This window comes from Hakea prostrata, chromosome 9 (genome assembly GCF_041222555.1).
Source record: "Hakea prostrata isolate BN-2017 chromosome 9, UWA_Hpros_2, whole genome shotgun sequence".
Lineage (NCBI taxonomy): Eukaryota > Viridiplantae > Streptophyta > Magnoliopsida > Proteales > Proteaceae > Hakea > Hakea prostrata.
The window spans coordinates 56,266,585-56,286,881 of NC_142608.1; the positions used below are offsets into that span (position 1 = coordinate 56,266,585).

At 41.1% G+C, this 20,297-nt stretch overlaps 1 non-coding gene across 1 annotated transcript; it reads right to left on the reverse strand.

The window, feature by feature from the left end:
- Nucleotides 1-887: 887 nt before the first annotated feature.
- LOC149005640 (small nucleolar RNA R71) lies at nt 888-994 on the reverse strand. The gene has a single exon (XR_016169998.1). It is a non-coding gene; the product is annotated as a small nucleolar RNA R71 (small nucleolar RNA).
- Between the last annotated feature and the right edge of the window lie 19,303 nt (nt 995-20,297).

Below are 20,297 nucleotides of genomic sequence, written 5' to 3' on the forward strand. Positions count from 1 at the left end.
CTACACGATACCGTGCGCTTACGATTATTTTTAATTTCACAAACAAGTTTTTGGCGCCGTTGTCGGGGAGGTATTAGTCCATTTTATTTTTCTCCTTCTTAGGTAAATCGAAGTGTTTTAAAAAAAATTTCAAAGATATTACTCTTAATTAGAGTAAGAAACAAAACCGTATAGTAGTCCCCACTCTACTACAAAATCCCTAGGATTCGATTGTAAGTGGCTCCGAAGACTATATGGATTCCCTTGCTGTCAAACCTATAAAGCGCTCAACTATACGGCAACCTTACAGCTTTGGAATCATTGTTTCAATCTTTGTGATGGGAAATTCACTACTTTCCCTTTTGTTTTTGTTATTTTGTTTTCTTCTTTATGTACTTTATTATAAATAAAAAATAAAAACTCATTCTTTCATAAGAGCCATTAATTGCATTAGGTGGTTAGTGCATGTGTGTCTAGACTCATGATTCCACAAATAGAATTGTTCAAGTGTCTACCTTGACCATGGAAGACCTACCTCCACCTTCTCCACCTAAGAGTCTTAGAGATAGATTTTATCCAACTCGATCTGCACAACTCTCCTGTATACGTTTACCTGATGTGAGGGGTAATAATTTGAACTTAAATCTCATTATCTGTCTATATTACCCCAATTTCATGGGTTACCTGATCAAGATGCATATTTGTTCCTTAGGGAGTTTGAGGAGGTTTGTGTCCTTATGAAGGTACAACAACTCACTGATGATGCTGTAAGACTATGGTTTGTTACATTTGCATTAAAGGACTAAGCCAAAAAGTGGCTTTATAGCTTACCTCGGGATAGCATTACCACATGGGAACAATTCACTATCCTATTCTTGAAGAAATTCTTTCCTTTTTCCAAGATGAATAAAATAAGAAATGATATTCTTCAATTTCATCAGAAACCCAATGAGTCCTTTGCTAAGGTAATGGAGAGGTTCCAAAGTCTTCTCCAAGAATGCCCTCACCATGGTATAGAATTATGGCATTTATGCCAAATAATTTATGAGGGTATCGATTATCAAACAAATTAAGCAACTTTTAGAATCTATGTGCCCCACAGGATTTGCATCATTCACTGATGATTCCGAAGCTTGGGAACTTCTTTTAGACCTAGCCGATAGAACTAGAGAATGGGAGTGTGAAATCCAGCCCAAACCTAGCCCGGGATACCCTATTTGTTTTGGGATAAAGAAAGACTTGTTTAATGTTAGACCTTGAAGTTGGACCTTGATTTCAATGTTGTTATCCTTGAAAGCCTTAGGGCCTCCGGCCTTATCCTTACCCTGACCCGGCCCGGAAATTGTATTGTCTGTAGATCCAATGACCCAAAGTGGTGGGAGAAGTCCTTGTAGACCCTTTTGGTTGATGATTTTGTTTCGGAGTCCAAGCCCATGGACATTGACGATGATGCCCCTCATTTGAGAGCATTGTCAGTGTTAGTTTTGAATCTGCGCACCGAAGAGGGGTGAATTAGTTGAAATACCTAATCAAATCTTGTGCTCAATCCAAAAGTATTTCCCGAAACTAGACTTCTTGATGGACTTGTAGGAGAAAACCCCACTCAATTTGAATCCATATAGCCCTCCAAATCCCTATTCGAAGTTTCTGAACTATGTCTGGAAAATCCTGCTTGCGCATCGAAGAAGGTGAGCTTAGTTGGTGGATCTAATGAACTCCCATGCTTGATCCAAAGGTATTTCTGAAAACTAGACTTCTTTATTGACTTTTAGGAGAAAACCTCACTCAATTTGACCTTGTATAGCCATCCGAACCCACATCCGAAGTTGTTGAACTATTCCTGAAAATTCTGTTGAAACTATTGTTGGTCGATACCCATCAACCCAAGGTATCGACCAACAAGCCCAGGTTCGAATAAAAAGGTGCTTTTTGGATATTCCTTCCTCCTTTTAAGTGAAACCTTGAACCTAAATCATTATTTCACTCATTTCAACATCTGAGAACGTGGGAAAGCTCCTCTAAGCCTCCTCCTTGGCTTGGGTGTTGATCTTCTTCAAGAATCCTTTGTCTCTCTTCTCAAATTTCATCTACAAGGTATGTGGTCTCTCACTTCTCTCTACTCTACTCCTATCTACTCTTGTCTTGTACCGAGTTCGTGAAAAAGGTGCTGCAACCTTGCAACCACCTCTTCTACAAGCTCTCTTGGGTTGATTAAACCTTTCTTCATTCTTTCCATGCTATGTTTCTTATACTTGATGTTCTTGCTTTCTTATTTTGATTTCCTCTTCATGGAAACATGAGTTCATCTTCTTAATCTGATTTTCTTTAGCAAATAGGTCTGATTATATGTTAGTAATTGTCTATATTCTGCTGCTCATCATTCTATTAATTGAATTCCTAAGTTCTCTTGCAATTTCAATTGATTCCATTGAAGAACATGATTCTTGCAAGTTTGAACCTAGGACCTCAATTTGGGGGTTTTCAATTTGACCATTGGATCATGTTAATTCTTTCTACATAGCCTCCTACTACTGTTCCTAGCATTCCCTCCAAGTTTCATATTGATCCGAGACCCGGAAGACGAATTTTGAGCCAAAACCCAAAAATCCCATTTGCTGTCCAAGACTCTGTTGGTCGATACTATTGATCGATACCATCAACCCAATGTATCAACCAACAATGTTGCTGTCAACAACTTTTGCCCAGTTTTATTTCGTTCGATCTCCGATTGTTCTGATTTCTTCTCTAATCCTTCATGTATGTTTGTTTAGGGCTTTAAGACTATAATTGGACCATTCTCTTGTGACTTCGGATCATCTTCTTCACAATTTGTGGTAAGGACGATTATTGCCATATAACATAGGCTGTATGACTTTTACACTGTTGTTGGTAACTTAGTAGACTTAACTTATTAGTTGATTTTAGACATCATAGGACTACTGTAGTTACCTTATGACAGTAGCACCATGCTTAATTACTTGGTTTATCATATTTACTTATTCTTGTCATTTATTTATACACTGTATTATGAGATGTTATGAGATGTTTCCAATATGATAATGTATTGTTGATATGTAATGGATGGAATTAAGCATGTGATTGCTTAGGTATGATTTGGGATTGGGGAGTGCCCTATTGGTACTTCTGTCCTTGGACATCGGAGGGAATAATATGGGATGTTCTCCGAAGATGTCTATCGACGCTTTCCTGGATCATTGGATGACATAAATAAGACTTGTCTAGATGTATGGCTAGGATGTCCCTGTCATATCAGACCCGAATCGGAAGGGCATTGAGACCGAACGACCCGTTGTAGGAGTGTGGATTTGTGGGCGCTCAAGACCGGTAACCACTCTGTGAGAGGACATGAATTGAATTGCGGTTACCCAAAAGGGGCTATTTATTGGTAGGGTTGCAAATGGCTAGACTTGGGCTCACAGGCGCTCAAGACCGGTGAAATGATCCGTGAGGGGACGTGAGAGCTTCTCGTCTACTATTTGTGGATGACCAATAGGGTTGATGAGTCCGGTGAGTAATATCTGTGACTCTAGTGTGAAGGATACCAGAAAGGATCCCAAGAGGGGAGGAATGGACGTATCTGGAACTAACATGATATGACTAAGTAGATGACTTGCATTGGGCTAGGCTTTACTTTGACATGTGCCAATACTTAGACCAAATGGTGATGTGAGAGAGTGGTGACCGAAACCCTAACCATGTATTTGTCCGAGAGGGATGCAGGACCCAATTCCCCCCGGTGATAAGTGATTGAGACTACCTAAAGAAGTATGGTGCTATGACTTAAAGCATGTCTACCATAGAGACCAGCATACTTAGAGTTAGATTCATGTTTGCATCATATGTCTTATATCATATTGCATCATGCTATGTTGTGCATCATATGATTTATGTTATTATGGAATAACTTTCCTTGCTGAGTTCTTTTGAACTCACTCCTTTTTGCAACATATTTGTTAGACCTTTCTGCAGGTACTACTACTGTTGACTGTGACGGTCAACACTTTGAGGACTAAGTTGGTGATTCATACCACTTTGGCCACGTTGACTACATTTGTGAAGGCTATCAGTTCAAGACTCATATTTGTCAGGAGTAGATCCGGCCTGGCTTAGTTTCTTATGATTATGTTATTGAGGAGACATTGTATAAGTTAGAAGAAACTGTAACTTAGTTGCTTACCTTTTTATTTTCCTTCTTTGGAGATTTGGTTGTAACCTTTACCTTATTTCGATCTACCTTCCGCCCACGTTTGTAGAGTATGTTTCCCCTATACTATATAGTTGTCTTTGATTTGGTACTTGTTATTCTGCACTCTGATGTTCTTCGTGATCCTTCTGTGATCATTTCCTAACTTTTATTATTAGATTACTTGAATACCATAATTTGTTCTTGCTTTTGATTATATTATTGTGCTAGGTGGATATGATCGTTCCTAAACTGGATTTGTTGGGCTGTGGATCACTCCCGAGTAACCCAGATAGGGTACCCTCTGTGTGGATTTAGGGCGGGATGTGACAGGGAGTCAACCCAAGAATCTGAAAGGACTAGTAGGAGATATTTTGTTGATAGCCAAGTTCATAAGGAAGCACAAATAGACAATCTTTTGAAAAAGTTAGAGATTTTGGTAGTAAAAGCTGCACCACCACCATCAAGTCAAGCACATTTTATTGACAAATATATTGCTATGTGTGCATGGTGTCAGTTTTCTACACATGTAATTGATGAATGTCCTAATTATTCTGGAGGCCAACATGAAAATGTTATTGCGATGTTTTCAAACACGTACAGTAACATGTACAATCCTGGGTGGAAGAATCATCCTAACTTTTTATGGTCTCAAGGGCAAAACCAAAATGGATTAAACAATTATTCCACACAAAATCAATTTGGTGCCCCTTAAAAACAAAGTGCCCAATTTTCTCATAATCAAAATGTCCAGTTCCCTCAAGCCCCTAATTTTCAAAATGTCAATTTAGCTAGGCATGTCAATCCACCTATTGTGCCTCATATGCCTCTCATTGCACAAAATCAATCATCATCTAGTTTCAATAGAGGTAATAATCCAGAGTTTTCTCGTCTTTCTACTTTAAAGAAGAATATGGAAGTACTTTCCAGCACCTTCATGACTTCTATGCATAACATGGAAAAACAAATTTCCACTTTTACAAATGCTTTGTCTAAGTGAGAAAAAGGTAAAATGCCTAGCCAACCTGAGTTAAATCCTAGGATTCAGATTCAACAAAGACCATCAAATTTACCAAATCAAGTCAACCAAGTTGAATCCTCCCGTTTTTCTTTAGCTTCAATTAATTCTGTGTCTGCATTGAGAAGTGGGAAAGGGTATTTAACAGGTGAGTCACATACTAATGAAAAGAGCGAGATTAGTGACCACAGTGATGAGGAGAATGTTCAAGTATCTCCTAATAAAAGTTTGTCTGAGGAACCTATAGAAGTTGAGGATGAGTTAGTTGCTTTAGCAGTACCTGAGTGTGGTGAACCATTATCAGAAACTATGAGAAAAGAGCAAATTTCAAATGGGAGTCCTTATGTTCCTAAGGCTCCTTATCCTAGTCGTCTAGTTAATAAGAAGAAGACTGCAACTATGGAGAAAATTTTTGATGTCTTCAAAAAGATAGAAGTGAATATCCCTCTTTTGGATGTCATATCTCAGATCCCCGTCTATGCAAAAGTGTTGAAAGATTTATGCACTCATAAAAGAATCACTAGCATTTCCAAAAAGGCATTCTTGGCAGGTAACATTAGTTCCATAATTACTCAACCTGTAACAGCCAAGTATAAGGATCTAGGAAGCCCTACCATAGCTTGTGTCATAGGCAATACACACATTGAACATGCTTTACTTGATCTTGGTGCAAGTGTGAATCTTTTGCCTTACCATGTTTATAAGCAAATAGGATTAGGAGAATTGAAAGCAACTAGAACTACTCTTCAGATGGCAGATAGATCAGTTAAGATTCCTAAAGGGATGGTTGAAGATATTTTACTAAAGGTGGGAGAATTTATTTCTCCAGTTGACTTCATTGTGCTAGATACTAAACCTTTTTCAATCAAGGAAGAAATCCCAATAATTCTAGGAAGACCATTTTTGGCTACCAGTAATGCATTAATCAATTGTCGAAATGGCCTCTTACGGTTGTCTTTTGAAAATCAAACTGTAGAGTTTAATATGTTCAGGATAGGGAAACAACCACAAATAGAAGAAGGACGCAACACTGTTGAATGATAATAGAGAAGCATTGAGTTGGTCTATCACTAATGTCAAAGGTCTAAGCTCTTCCATTGAACAACATCATATTCATCTTATGAAGGATGCAAAACCTTATAGAGAACATCAACATATGATGAGAATTTTCTTTAACATTGTGAATGTTTTTCTTCAAATCTTTAGAGATGACTTTTCTATTCATGGTTTTTCTTATTTGGAATGCCTTCCCCATCATACATTGATATTGAAGATAAGACTAAAGCTTCCCATGATAAGCACATCTTGACTGAAAGGTATACCCCTCATTTGTCTTCCTTGTTTAGCATGCATGCATTGAGGACATTGCATTACTTAAGTGTAGGGGGTTTAGCTTCTTTGTAGATTTTAACTTTGACTTTTGGTTAGTGTACATACTCTTTCAATTGCTATGATGTGTGAAATGAGAGTGATTTTGGTACCCATCGTGAACACATAAAAACCCTATTGAGAGGAAGGTAACTTGTATGTATGTTGAGATGAGACTTACTTTAGAAGAATAAAAGGCCCTTAACTTAAGGCGTTGGACCATTTATGAGTTTCATGGGTCTTTGTTTCTTTGGCTAGGAGTTGAGATCAATTTTTGTATGGCATGACAAAAAAAAAAAAAAAACAAGACTAGAAAGTAAAAGATGAATTCCTTGGAACTAGACAGTGCACTCAGACTCAAGAATCGAGGTGACTTGATCGAAACTCTTAGGAAGGAGATTATTGAAAAGAACTCTCGCATCACTGTCTATGTGGGCATATGCAAAGCAAAGCTACAAAGTAACTTGGGTTTCTGGTGTTTGCTCCACCATGTTATTCAAGCCAACCGTAGTAGAGTAAAGTAGAGTTCACTACTCAAAAGAAAAGAGAGAGATAAATACAAGTGTCATCAATGCCTTGGTAAAATTGTTGGTCAAAAATACTTCAAAACCTTAGTCCTTGGTCCCCTTACTTTATGAGTGATTTTGCTTAAATGAGAGGTGTACTTGAAAGATATAAGGTGAGTCTTTGATTGAGATATATGCTAAGTCTCAAGAATCAATATAGGATAATAAAGTTCAAGTGTGGGGATCTTAAATCAATGGTGAGAAAAATTATCATAGCTATTGATCCTGTATGAGTACTTACCAATTGTTAGAGTTGGAATTTGCAATGTTTTATTTTGAGCTAAATTGGAATTTTGGATGTATATTCTCTGCAAACATTCACGAGACAAAACTCGTCCTCTAGGAGTAACCTAGTGGTTTTAAGGCTTGTTGCACATGCTAAGTGTAACCGTGATTCCTACAAAAGTGAGTTATAATTTATTTTGTTATTGCACTAGTTTCTTACCTGCATTTGTATTTTTCTTTAATTTTTGCTTCAGGACAAGCTTAGTCTCAGTGTGGGGGAATCTGATGATCACATTTATGTGTGAAATCTTAGGGCATAAAGCATGCATTTTACACACTTAGAGTGGAGCTACCTTGGGTTTTATGTTGTTTTTGCAGATTTTAGGACTTTTCAATATTTAAGCAAATATTTGGAGTTTTGGGTATGAATCATGCAATTTTACATGTCAAGAGATCCGTTCAAATTCTCAAATGCAAAATGGGCCTAATCTGGAGCATGATGGGCTAGAGATGTGATTATGGGCCAACTCCGAAACATTTAAGAGAAAAAGAAAGCAAATTTGATATAGGCTGAGATTATAAATTATCAATCAAATCTACAGAGATATTATTGAGATAGTCCAAATGGAGAAACGAGTCCTTGCATACCTCAATATCTTATTTCCTATTTGTGATTTGATTAATGAAAGAAAAAAGAGGAAAAAGAATTATATTCAGATAAGGAAGAAGGAAAAATCCCGTTTTTGAATGTCTCTGTTCAATTTCGATCAAGCCCTTCATCGAACGGTCCTCTGGTGTCCGATCGAGCTAATATTTGGAGGAGCGCTTCATGACTTCTTGATCCTAAAATCCAATGATGAAATTATGCATTTGATCTTTCTAAATCAGTACGATTAGTATGTCAAAATCCTAATTGGTTGAGTCAGATAGGAACCCTGAGTTTGATTCAAATTCTGTCAAGATTCATATCCCATGTAAACTCTATAAAAGGAGAGCATACTCCATCAAGGGAGAAGGTGTTTTATAGCTTAGTAGAAGCACTCTTTCTTCTCTCTTCAGTTTATTTAGGCTTTCTCTAGTTTTCTTTGCTGGCATTTGTGAGATTTAAATTTCTAGATTGAATGTTTAGGTTTAATTTTTCTATGTAATGCAATTCAAGTTCAAGTTTTAAGTTTTAAGATTCGTTTTTCTCTGGGTCTAGCAATTGCAAATCTAGATCATTCTAGATCTAGATCTGGTTGTTAGGGTTGGTTGATATTCGAATCGTTTGTTCAATTCGCAAGTAAGTAACCTTCTTCAATAATCTTCTCTCCTCCCTCCATTCCCGCTTCTATCTACCCCTCCATATTCTTAGTTTAGGATTTACTTTCAGCATTTATTTATTGTTTTCTCTTCCCCTGGGTCCTTGATCAGAGATGCCTACAGTTGTGCCACTCTTTGGTTAAGGTTTCCCGTTAATTCCTTTTATTACTCAATTATTTACTTTCTGCAATTTACTTTCAGCATTTATAAGGATTTATTTATTGTTCTCCCTTCCCTTGGGTCCTTGATCAGAGATGCCTACAGTCGTGCCTCTCTTTGGTTAAGTTTTTTCATTCATTTTATTACTTTGTTTTATGCTTTGTTATTTATTTTATGTTATCTCCTTTCTGCAATTTCTTTTTCTCTAATATCCTTTCCCCTGATCGGTGGACTACAAGCTACAGCAGAGGGTCCATGGTCAAAGTTTTATTTTTTAATTCCCCTCTCCAACCTTCAACCCCCCCCCACTCCCTCTCTTTTCTTTTTTTTTTTTTTTTTTTTTTTTTTTTTTTTTTTTTTTTTTTTTTTTTTTTTTTTTTTTTTTTTTTTTATTTTCTTTTTATTTTTTTTATTTGATTTTTGATTTTGTTTTTTTATTTTTTTTTTATTATTTTTTATTTTTAAATTAACCCCCCCCCCCCCCCATACCCCAATTAAATGAAATTTTGGCGCCCTCCCCCCCCCCCCCGCGCCGGTACCCCCCCCCCCCCCCCCCCCCAATCCTTTTTTTTTTACACAAAGGGGGGGGCGGGGGGGCCCCCCCCCCCCCCCCCCCCCCCCCAACCTTGTTTTTTGTAGGGCCCAACCCCCGAAGTAAAGTAAGAAGTCAGCTTTGGGCCATCCCAAAGAGAGGACTTGGTGTCCGGCTTTGAATCCATGAAGGTTGATGATGAGGTTCTATTTATGGAAACAGAATCCCGATGAAGATCTAATTAGTTGATGGACTTGGAGTGCTCTCTATCTTGGTTTGAAGGCATTTCTACCTACTAGGTAAGTCACTTGACTTGTGTGCAAAACCTCTTTAGGTTTGGATTTGATCTGGGCCTTCAATTCCCTGTTTTGGCCTTGTTGTCGCATTGGTCGACCGATTGGTCGATCGGCCAATCGACCAATCCACTCGACCAATGGGTGCTGTCTTTGGCAATTAGGTTGATTCTTGCTCTATTTAAGTCTAACCTCGAGTCCACTTCGTATTTGCTGCCTCCAAACCCTCCGGAACGAACCAAAGACCTCTCGCAAGTCATCTCTCTTGCATCCTTGGAGTTTTCTTGGCGGATCTTCGTCGGAACTCTTCTTTTTGCATCAAAAGGTATGTCTACTCTCTCTTCTTCTCCTACATCTTTGTTTTTCTTTCCTTTTTGAGTTGAGACAGAGAAGAGATGCTGCATCCTCTCGTTGCAAACATCTCTCGAACATGTTCTCATGATCATCCTAAGGATTTAAGGCTAGAACAATGATCTTAACCATGATCATTGCAAGCTTTTGAAGGATTCATGATCAAACCATGATTTAATCTCTCGTTAATTTCCTAATCTGAATTCCGATCTCTTTGGATCTTCTTTCATTGATCATGTTAGTGGTTAATGGTTGTGTTTTCTTTCTATGATCCATAATCCATAGAATTCTAGTTGTTCTCTTCTACCTTACTATGTGTTCTTCATGATGCATGATAGTACATATATGGTAGGTTTTATTTCCTTATTTAGATTTATGCTTCTAAGCCTTATTCTATGAAGACCTATGCATGTTTTCATGTTTTCATTACCAAAGCAATGATCCATCCTCCTATTGTTCTTGTCCTTGTTTTCTATTTCAAAATTCATCAAGATCCATGTTTGATTTATTTATGGTAACTTTTTGTTTCCTAATTTGGATCTTGATACCTTGATTTGATTAGTGTTTTGAGGTCCCCTATATGCTAGAATACTACTGATGTAGTCTACCCCTTGATTAGTACCCTTTTGAACCACCAAATTCGGATTTCATATCTCAAAACTCGATTTTCTAAGCTATCGTCTCGCATTGGTCGACTGATTGGTCGACCGACCACTCGACCAATCCACTCGACCAATGAGTACAAAGAACTCTACATTGGTCTGCTTTGGATGTTTTGCTATATTTTCTGTTAGGGATCTTTCCTAATATGTTGTATATACTTGTTTAGGACCTTCTTCTCAAGTTTGCCAAGATCTTACTTGATTTCTTAGGATTCTTTGCGAGTTATAAAAGGTAAGGATGGTTATTTCCTTAATTACATAGATAGCATGAATCTAGTTTCTATATTTGAATATCATTAATATGTTTCCTAAATTAGATTCTTACAATGATATACTACTGTTGCATAACTTTGATTACAGTAGCATTACTTATTCATATTGAATTGATTCATGTATGATTTACTTACCAATGTTATACAAATGATTGTAAATATTGATTTCTTTCCATATATGGAGTTACCATATATGTGATGATATGAATTGATGCATGTGTATGCTTACGTATGGTTTGGAAAGGAGAGGTGTCCTTTTGACATTTCGTCCTTGGACTACTACGGGAATATTATGGGATGTTTCCGGAGATGCCCTCTGACACCTTCCTAAACTGTTGGATGACATATATAGGATTGTCTAGTAGTGTTTGGCTAGGATGTCCTGTTATGTCGACCCTAATCGGAGGGGTATTGAGACCGAACGACCCGTGGTAGCAATGGGGATTCATGGGCGCTCAAGACCGGTAACCAACCCGGTGAGAGGACAGGAATCACATTGTGGGGGCCATTTATTGGTAGGGTTGCATATGGTTAGACTTGGGCTCACGGGCGCTTAAGACCGGTAACCAACCCGTGAGAGGACGTGAGAGCTTCCCGTTTACCATATGTGGACGACCAATAGGGTTGATGAGTCCGTAGTCCGAGTTGGTCGGTGCCATAGGATACGCTGACTCTAGTGTGAAGGATACCGGAAAGGATCGTCAGGGACGAGGAATGGAAGTATCTCGGATCTGACTTGATGTAACCAAGTAGAAGACTTGCATTTGGCTAGGTATTACCCCCGACATGCGCCAAGATTTATACCAAATGGTTGTGAGAGAGTGTGTTGACTTAACCCCCGCCAAGGTTTGTCCCGAGGGATGAAGGACCCATTACCAATCGGCCGCTCAAGACCGCTTAAATGGTCCGTGAGAGAATCCAAGATATCTTAAATGGTTGAGGATGTGAGTGGACTTTCCTAAAGAAGTACGGTGCTATGACTTAAAGCATGTCCGCCAATAGAGACCAAAGCATACATAGAGTTAGAATCATTCATTCATTGTTTGTCTCATATCATATTGCATTTATGATTGTTCTGAATCCCCGCCATTTATGTTATTATGGATTTTAATCGCCTTACCGAGTTTCTTTGAAACTCATTCCTTTATTGTACAATGTTGTTAGACTATCCTGCAGTACGGAATACTATGACGGTCCCTATGAGGAAGCGCAAGGCGAAGAGGCATATCTCCAGGAAGGTGATTGCGGTTACCACAATTACTCTGAAGATCCCACGGGTGGTTATGCTCCGTACGATGCTTAGTCCGACCATTGAGTGGAAGCGTCCTTGTGCTATCTATGAGATCTACACCTACAAGGATGTCGTCTACAAAGTGGAGAATAATTTAGTTACCCAATGTACTTGCTACTGGGATTAGCTTTTATCTAGTTTATTCTTTCGAGCTACTTTTCCGCTGGATGTAAAGTGGGATTTTTGCTTCACTTTACTTATCTCGTTTGACACTCGATTATATCTATTATTCCGTTTCGTTTATGATTCATTCTTTCATTATTGGATCTATGATTTATCTTCCGCACTCTTGTTATGGTTGTTCATGATTATGTTATTGTTTATGTGGGAGGTTGATCACTCGATACCTGATCTTCGGGCTGTGGATCACACTCTCCGGTATGCCGATAGGGTACCGGCCGGGAGGGCGGATGATTGGTATCGGAGCCCAAGGTTCGAGGAGATCCTAACCACAAAAGGCAACAACTGAACATTCCCGAGTCATTGATCTGAAGTGACTCTTCTACTCTTAGAAGTGAATAATAGAACACCGAATTAGAAACTTGAACTTTGAGGCATAACAGAACATTTCGAATAACATACCATAATTATACTTGAACAAATGACACTAATGCAAGGAAAAGAAAAGTGCATAACATACAATAATTAAAGAGAAACAAAATGAACTTCATTAATTTCAAAAGTTTTTACAATGATTACATCCGAAATGCATAAATGGGAAATCCTAAGGTACAGATTCCTATCTAGGTGATCTACTCGATCTCTATATGCTCGAACTCCTCTCGCTAGCCGAGTCACCCGATGCTCTATCCTCGTCCCGTCGAGACTCCATCCTCTCGTACATCTGCTCCTCCGTCCGACCTCCATCCCTCTCTAGCATGGAAGTCATCGATCTCATCTCAGTGCACCAAGATCTGAAGTCTCCGGAACCGCATGTGAAGGGCCACCCGCCTCGAAGTGTGATGAAGGAAACTCGTGATGCACGGGCTCAGCCTCGCGCATATCTCAGATCATCTCCGGCCCGATCATCACTATCAGACCGATATCCTCTCCTCCATCCTCTGATCCCTCATCCTCATCCTCTCGATTCATCATCATCCTCACCCTCTCGGGACCAGGAGATCTCTCTAACCGATGTAGTCTCATCCGTCGAATGGTCCGAGTCCCAATGGGGTATCCCCGTGATCTAGTGTCCATCGGAGTATCCTCGAAACTCACCCCGAAATGCCCGAAGATCAAAGTCGAAGCCTCCCATAGCAAAGGTTCCGCATGCTAGGCCGCAGAACCAAGTCCAAGCATGACCTGCTGAATGATGTAAGAAAGATCGATCTCGAAGCCCATGTAGATGCGGTAAATGACCAAGGCCTCCATCACCGTGACCCGATGGTGATGTCCGGCTTCGGCATGATGTTTCGGCCGACTATGCGACCGATAATACGTGCAGAACCCGTCATCCGTCCGCTAGTCCACGGTGTGAAGCATCGGCGGCTATCCCATAGCGTAGAGCATATCTCGCGAAGCTCGTACGGCATCGGATGGCTGTCCAGAGTCTGCTCCCCGCAGTATCCACACACACCGCCGTGGGTAGTAAGGAACCCGCAAGATCTCGGCCATTGTCCCGGTAGAGAAGCGAATCCGAGTCCGGTGGACCCCGCTCTCCCGAGGACAAGTCCGAGTGGATGTCCCCGGCCCCGAGCCTCCTCCGTGTAAGTAAGGTTGCCGAAGAACAACCTCACTAGCTCCGGGTATACCGGCAAATCCTCGGTGAAGAGGTGAGTCCACCGTAAAGTGTCGAACCTCCGCCGGATCCCGAAGGCTCCGAGCTGGCGTAAGTGAAGTAGACGCCCCATCTCGATGTTACAATAGCTGAAGTAGGCCTCGTACGTAAAACTCGGCCCGAGGTGTGTCAAATAGGTCCTGCCTCCTAACCTCCTCTCTCGGGCTCGAAAGGAACCCGACCTCCGCCCCCGAGAGCACCTACGATGCGACCTCTACCTCTACCTCCTCCCTCGTCCTCCCCTCTCGCATGATGTATCCGTGGAAGAGACAAGAGACATTTCCAATTAGTGCTATTTCAAGATTTGAGCCAAAAGGGTATTTTCGTAATTTTTCGGAAAATTTCAAATTTGGGGGAAATTTGATTTGAACATACTAGCATGTGCACAATACTTGGAATTTCATGTCTATGAAGTTGTTTTGATGAAAATCGATCGAAAACATGGATTAAAGCGAAAAATTCAGCAAGAAGAAATTTGGGGATTTTGCAATTTAGGTCAAAATTGGATTTTTGAAAAGTTGAAATTGGTTAAATCAAATTGTATGGACCTATCTACAATGTCATCTTGAGCATGTAGCATTTGATCTCGTGCGAAAATTTCAAGCGGTTTGAGAGAAAACGAAATTTTTCTAAAGATATCGATTTCGATATAAAACTTTGCGAGATGAGCACCAAATGTGTTAAAACTTGTTGTCTATGCATGTCATTGTGTTTAAAACCTAGGGAATATGTTTCTAAGCATTCCTAAGCATGATTTCTAGCATTGGATACAAGTAAAGCATGGTTTTATTGAAATGCAAGCATGAGAAGATGAAAATGGAAGAAAGAATGAGAGATTTACCTTGTTTGTGAAGATGGTGTGTTGTGTTGTTGTTGTTGAAGCACTAAATCACCTCAAGAACACTTGTGGGAACTCTTGGATATTTTCCCTAGAGCTCTCTCACCTTTGGAAGAAGTTAGAATGAGGTTGGAATGTGGAAATGAGGCTTATAATGCGAATTTTCAGTATTCTGTCTTCATTGGTCGACCGATTGGTCGATCGGGTCACTCGACCAACCACTCGACCAATGGTCACAAGGGACCTCATTTGCTGTTGAATTTTTGGAAAATGTGATTTTTGCCTTATGGAATATTGTTTGATGACTATATGGATATATTTGAGCATGATTTAAGTTTTCAAATCATTTGGACTTGTGGTTTATGTTGAATCTTCGAAATTCGGTATTTTGATGTTCTCGGTTTTTGCAGAATGGTTACTCTGAGAAGTGGGCGTGGTGAATCCAAGTGGTCATGGAGGTGGTGAAATACCTCAGGGAGGTGGTGAAGTACCTCATGGAGGTGGTGAGATACCAAATGCTGATCGGGGTACTCATGAGATCCCCGGTGCCCCGAATGTTGGAAGTTTCAGAGATATTGCCAATATCATGGGCAACATGATGCAAAAAGAGCAGCTCAGCTCAACCAGATGTTGGTGGGTTTCATGACTCGCATAATGAGACCCGGCTGGTGCTAATGTGAATCCTCATGCCGCAGTCCCGAATGCGGGAGGTTTAGCTGGAACTCCTCATACTCGCCCGATGGAGAGTTTTCTCAAGATGCAAGTACCCACTTTTACCGGTGTTACCAAGGACCCCTTGTTTCCTAACAAGTGGCTTCGTGAGTTGGAGAAGGCTTTCCGGCATCTCGCAATGCTCGGAAGCTCGAAGATTTTGTTTGCCGAGCGTGTTGCAACAAGAAGCTGATGCATGGTGGATCTCCACTCGTCCCGTTTTTGGAAGGTTTGCATGCAGGAGTTGTAACTTGGGAGTTATTCAAAGAGGCTTTTTGTATGAACTACTTTCCCGAGGCGGTGAAGGATGCAAAGGAAGCTGAGTTTATGATTCCGACTCAAGGAACTTTGTCCGTGTTGGAGTACCAACAGAAGTTCGAGGAGCTTCATTTCTTTGCTCCAGATTCTTTGAAGGAAGACCTCGCCAAAGCAAAGAAGTTCTTCAAAGGACTGCGCCCGCCATTAAAGCTTATCTCACAAATCCAGCCTATAGTGAGCTATGCTCAAGTGGTGCAGAACTCGAAGAAGTTGGAAGAAACAGAGAAGGAAAGTGCTCGTGGTGCGGAAGCCTTGGCGCTCAAGGAATTCTGGTCCGGTGGATCGCAATGACCGTCGTTATGTGAGACCTACACCCTACCCCACTCCTACCTTTCGTGCTAAGAGTGTAGGTCGAACACGGGTTTTCAGCAGCCCGGCCGCGCTTTAAACAAGATGGCGGAAACCGATCACCAGCAAATGCAAGTGCAAGTGCAAGTGCGAGTGCAAGGCCTTTTGTTCGTAAGTCCTCTCACTGCAGCCACCCCCGTTGGATCCAAAGCAATCCGGTTTGCTTCTACCGCAAGCAAGCTGGTCATTTTGCTCGTGCTCTGTCCGAAGCGGCCCGCCCAAAGAGCCGCCCCCACGGTGAAAGAGTGCTCCCGCTCCTCCCTCCCGTAGAGTTTTCAGCATTTCCAAGACTCGAGCAGATCCAAGCCATGATGTGATTACAGGTACATTGTTAGTCGCTTCTATTTCGCATTTGTCTTATTTGATACGGGTGCATCTCATTCGCTCATGTCATCTCGGATTCATCAAGAAGACTAACCTAATCCCCGAGAAGTTGTCTAGTTGTTTATTGATTAGTACACCCACTGGTCCTCATGTGAAACTAGATAAGGGGTTATCTAAATGTCCCGTGTTGATTGGTGAGAAGAACTTGGAAGCCAATTTTGTGATTCTTGACATGAAGGACTTCGATGTTATTTTGGGAATTGATTGGTTGACAGCCCACAAAGCCGTGTTCCTTTGTTCCTCAAAGAAGATTCAGTTCCATATATGTGGAAGTCCGGTCTTTGAATTTCAAGGTGAAAAGAGAAGGGTTTGTAAGAAGGTGTCTGTCTCGTGACCGATGCAAGTCTATGCCCTAGTGGATGATGCTTCATCCGAAGGCAAGGGTATAGTGGAGAAAAGAGTCGATGAAGTCGAGTTGTCTGCGACTTTGTTGATGTCTTCCCCGATGATCTATCGTGAGTGCCTCCGGACAGAGATGTCGAATTCTCTATTGATCTCGTCCCCGGTGCCGCTCCGGTATCTAAAGCTCCGTATAGGATGGCTCCTACCGAGTTGAAAGAGTTGCAAAATCAGTTGAATGAGCTCATTGATAGAGGTTTCAGAGCAGCCTAGTGTGTCACCTTGGGGAGCTCCGGTCTTGTTCGTCAAGAAGAAAGACGGTAGTATGCGCTTGTGCATCGACTACCGTGAGTTGAATAAGTTGACTATCAAGAATAGATATCCACTGCCCGTAATCGATGATCTCTTCGATCGCTTGAAGGGTGCAGTTGTGTTCTCGAAGATTGACTTAAGGTCCGGATATCACCAATTGAAAGTGAAGTCTAGTGATATCTTCAAGACAGCTTTTCCGAACGCGGTATGGTCACTACGAGTTTAGAGTCATGCCTTTCGGATTGACCAATGCTCCTGCGGTGTTCATGGACCTCATGAACCGAGTATTTCATGATGTGCTTGATAAGTTTGTGATTGTTTTCATTGATGACATCTTGATCTATTCAAGAGCGAAGAAGAGCATGCGAGTCATCTAAGTTTCACTTTGCAAAGGTTGCGGAAAAGAAGTTGTTTGCTAAGTTTAGCAAGTGTGATTTCCGGCTTAAGAGAGTGGTTTTCCTTGGTCATGTAGTTTCAGCCGAAGGTATTCGTGTCGATCCCGAAAAGGTCCAAGTCGTGGCTGATTGGGAGAGACCGAAGTCAGAACGGAAATAAGAAGTTTTCTTGGATTGGCGGGTTACTACCGAAGGTTTATTGAGAACTTTTCTCGTTGGCTGCTCCTATGACTAAGTTGACCAGAAAGAAGAGAAGTTTGTTTGGTCCGACGCCTGTGAGAAGAATTTCCAAGAGTTGAAGGATAGATTGACAAGTGCCCCGGTTTTGACTATACCCGATAGTTCCGGTGGTATGACAGCTTTATACCGATGCGCCAAAGATTGGTTTGGGTTGTGTACTGATGCAACATGGCAAGGTCGTAGCCTATGCTTCTCGGCAATTGAAGGATTATGAGCGGAATTACCCCACTCACGATCTAGAACTTGCCGCCGTTGTCTTTGCTTTGAAGATTTGGAGACATTATCTTTACGGTGAGAAGATTGCCATTTTCACGGATCATAAGAGTTTGAAATACTTCTTTACCCAAAAGGAGTTGAACATGAGACAAAGGAGATGGTTGGAACTCGTCTCCGATTATGATTGTGATATTCAAGATCATCCTGGGAAAGCAAATGTTGTTGCCGATGCTCTTAGTAGGAAGAACCGTAAGAAGACTTTGGATTTGAATGCTTTGAGTTTACCATTGTGGTCTTCTATTGAGAGTTTTGGTTTGGAAATCGTCTCGAGAATTCTGATTTTATTCTTTCTCGCCATGACGGCAAGATCTGGTCTTAGAGATAAGATTGTTGCTCAGCAGAGTTCTCGATCAAGAGTTTTTGACCAAAGTTGAGAAGATTTCTTCAATCCCGAGTCGGACCCCGACTTTGGTATATCCATGGATGGTGCTTTGTTGTTTAGAGGAAGACCGTGTGTGCCTCGCAAACGATGAAGTTAAGAATGAAATATTGAAGGAAGCACACCAGCCCCTTTATCAGACACCCGGGAAGCACCAAGATGTACAAGGACTTGAAGGAACATTTTTGGTGGATTGGTCTAAAGGCGGATGTTGACGATTTTGTTGCCAAGTGTGAGACTTGCCAACGTGTGAAAGCCGTCCGACAACCTCCATCCTGGATTACTTCAACCCCTTCCTATTCCTAGTTGGAAGTGGGAAGATATCTCCATGGACTTTGTGACTAGCTTGCCTCGACAAGTAAAGGCAATGACACTGTGTGGGTGATTGTTGATAGGTTGACCAAATCAGCCCATTTCATTCCTATGAAGATCACTCATACTGGATAAGCTAGCCGTGCTTTATGTGGATAATGTGGTTCGTCCGCATGGTGTGCCTTTGAGTATTGTTTCGGATCGTGATCCTAGGTTCACCTCAAGGTTTTGGAATAGTTTGCGTAAGGCCTTGGGAACCCAATTGAACTTGAGTACAGCTCATCATCCACAAACGATGTGGACAATCTGAGCGGACAATTCAGACATTGGAAGACATGCTCGGATCTTGTGTGGTGGATATGGGTGGTAATTGGGATGAACACCTAGCTTTGGTTGAGTTTGCCTATAACAACAGCTTATCAAGCAACAATAGGCATGGCTCCATTCAAGGCTTTGTATGGTAGTACTTGTAGGACACCTTTGTACTCGGATCGAGACAGTGAAAGAAAAGTCTTAGGTCCCGAGATGATTGAAGCTACAAGTGCTATGGTAGATATGATAAGAGAAAGGATTAAGTCTCCATCAATGAGACAGAAATCTTATGCTGATAAGAGAAGGACCGATTTGGAATTTCAAGTTGAGAGAAAGTCTTTTCTCAAGGTCTCACCAATGAAGGGTGTGATGAGATTCAATGTTAAGGGAAAGCTTAGCCCTCGTTACATTGGACCTTTCGAGATTTTGGAAAAGGTTGGACCTGTTGCGTATCGATTAGCATTACCTCCGCCTCTTGCTGGTGTGCACAATGTGTTCCATATTTCGATGCTCCGAAAATACATAGAGAATCCGAACACATTTTGCAGCAAGCACCGAAGGACTTAGTGCTGATTTGACCTATGATGAAGAACCGGCCAAATCCCGGATAGGAAGGACAAGCAGCTGCGAATCGCGCCATTCCTTTGGTGAAGATTCGGTGGAAGAACCATACCCCTGAAGAAGCTTCTGGGAGAAGGAAGAAGACATGAAGGAGAAGTTTCCTTACCTCTTTGGAAGCACAGTACGCTTTCAATTTCGGGGACGAAATTTCTTTAAGGGGGGAGAATGTGAAACCCAGCCCTAACCTTGACCCGGAAACCTTGTTATTTGTAGGTCCGATGACCCGAAGTAAAGTAAGAAGTCAGCTTTGGGCCATCCCAAGAGGGACTTGGTGTCCGCTTTGAATCCATGAAGGTTGATGATGAGGTTCTATTTATGGAAACAGAATCCCGATGAAGATCTAATTAGTTGATGGACTTGGAGTGCTCTCTATCTTGGTTTGAAGGCATTTCTACCTACTAGGTAAGTCACTTGACTTGTGTGCAAAACCTCTTTAGGTTTGGATTTGATCTGGGCCTTCAATTCCCTCGTTTTGGCCTTGTCACCGCATTGGTCGACCGATTGGTCGACCAA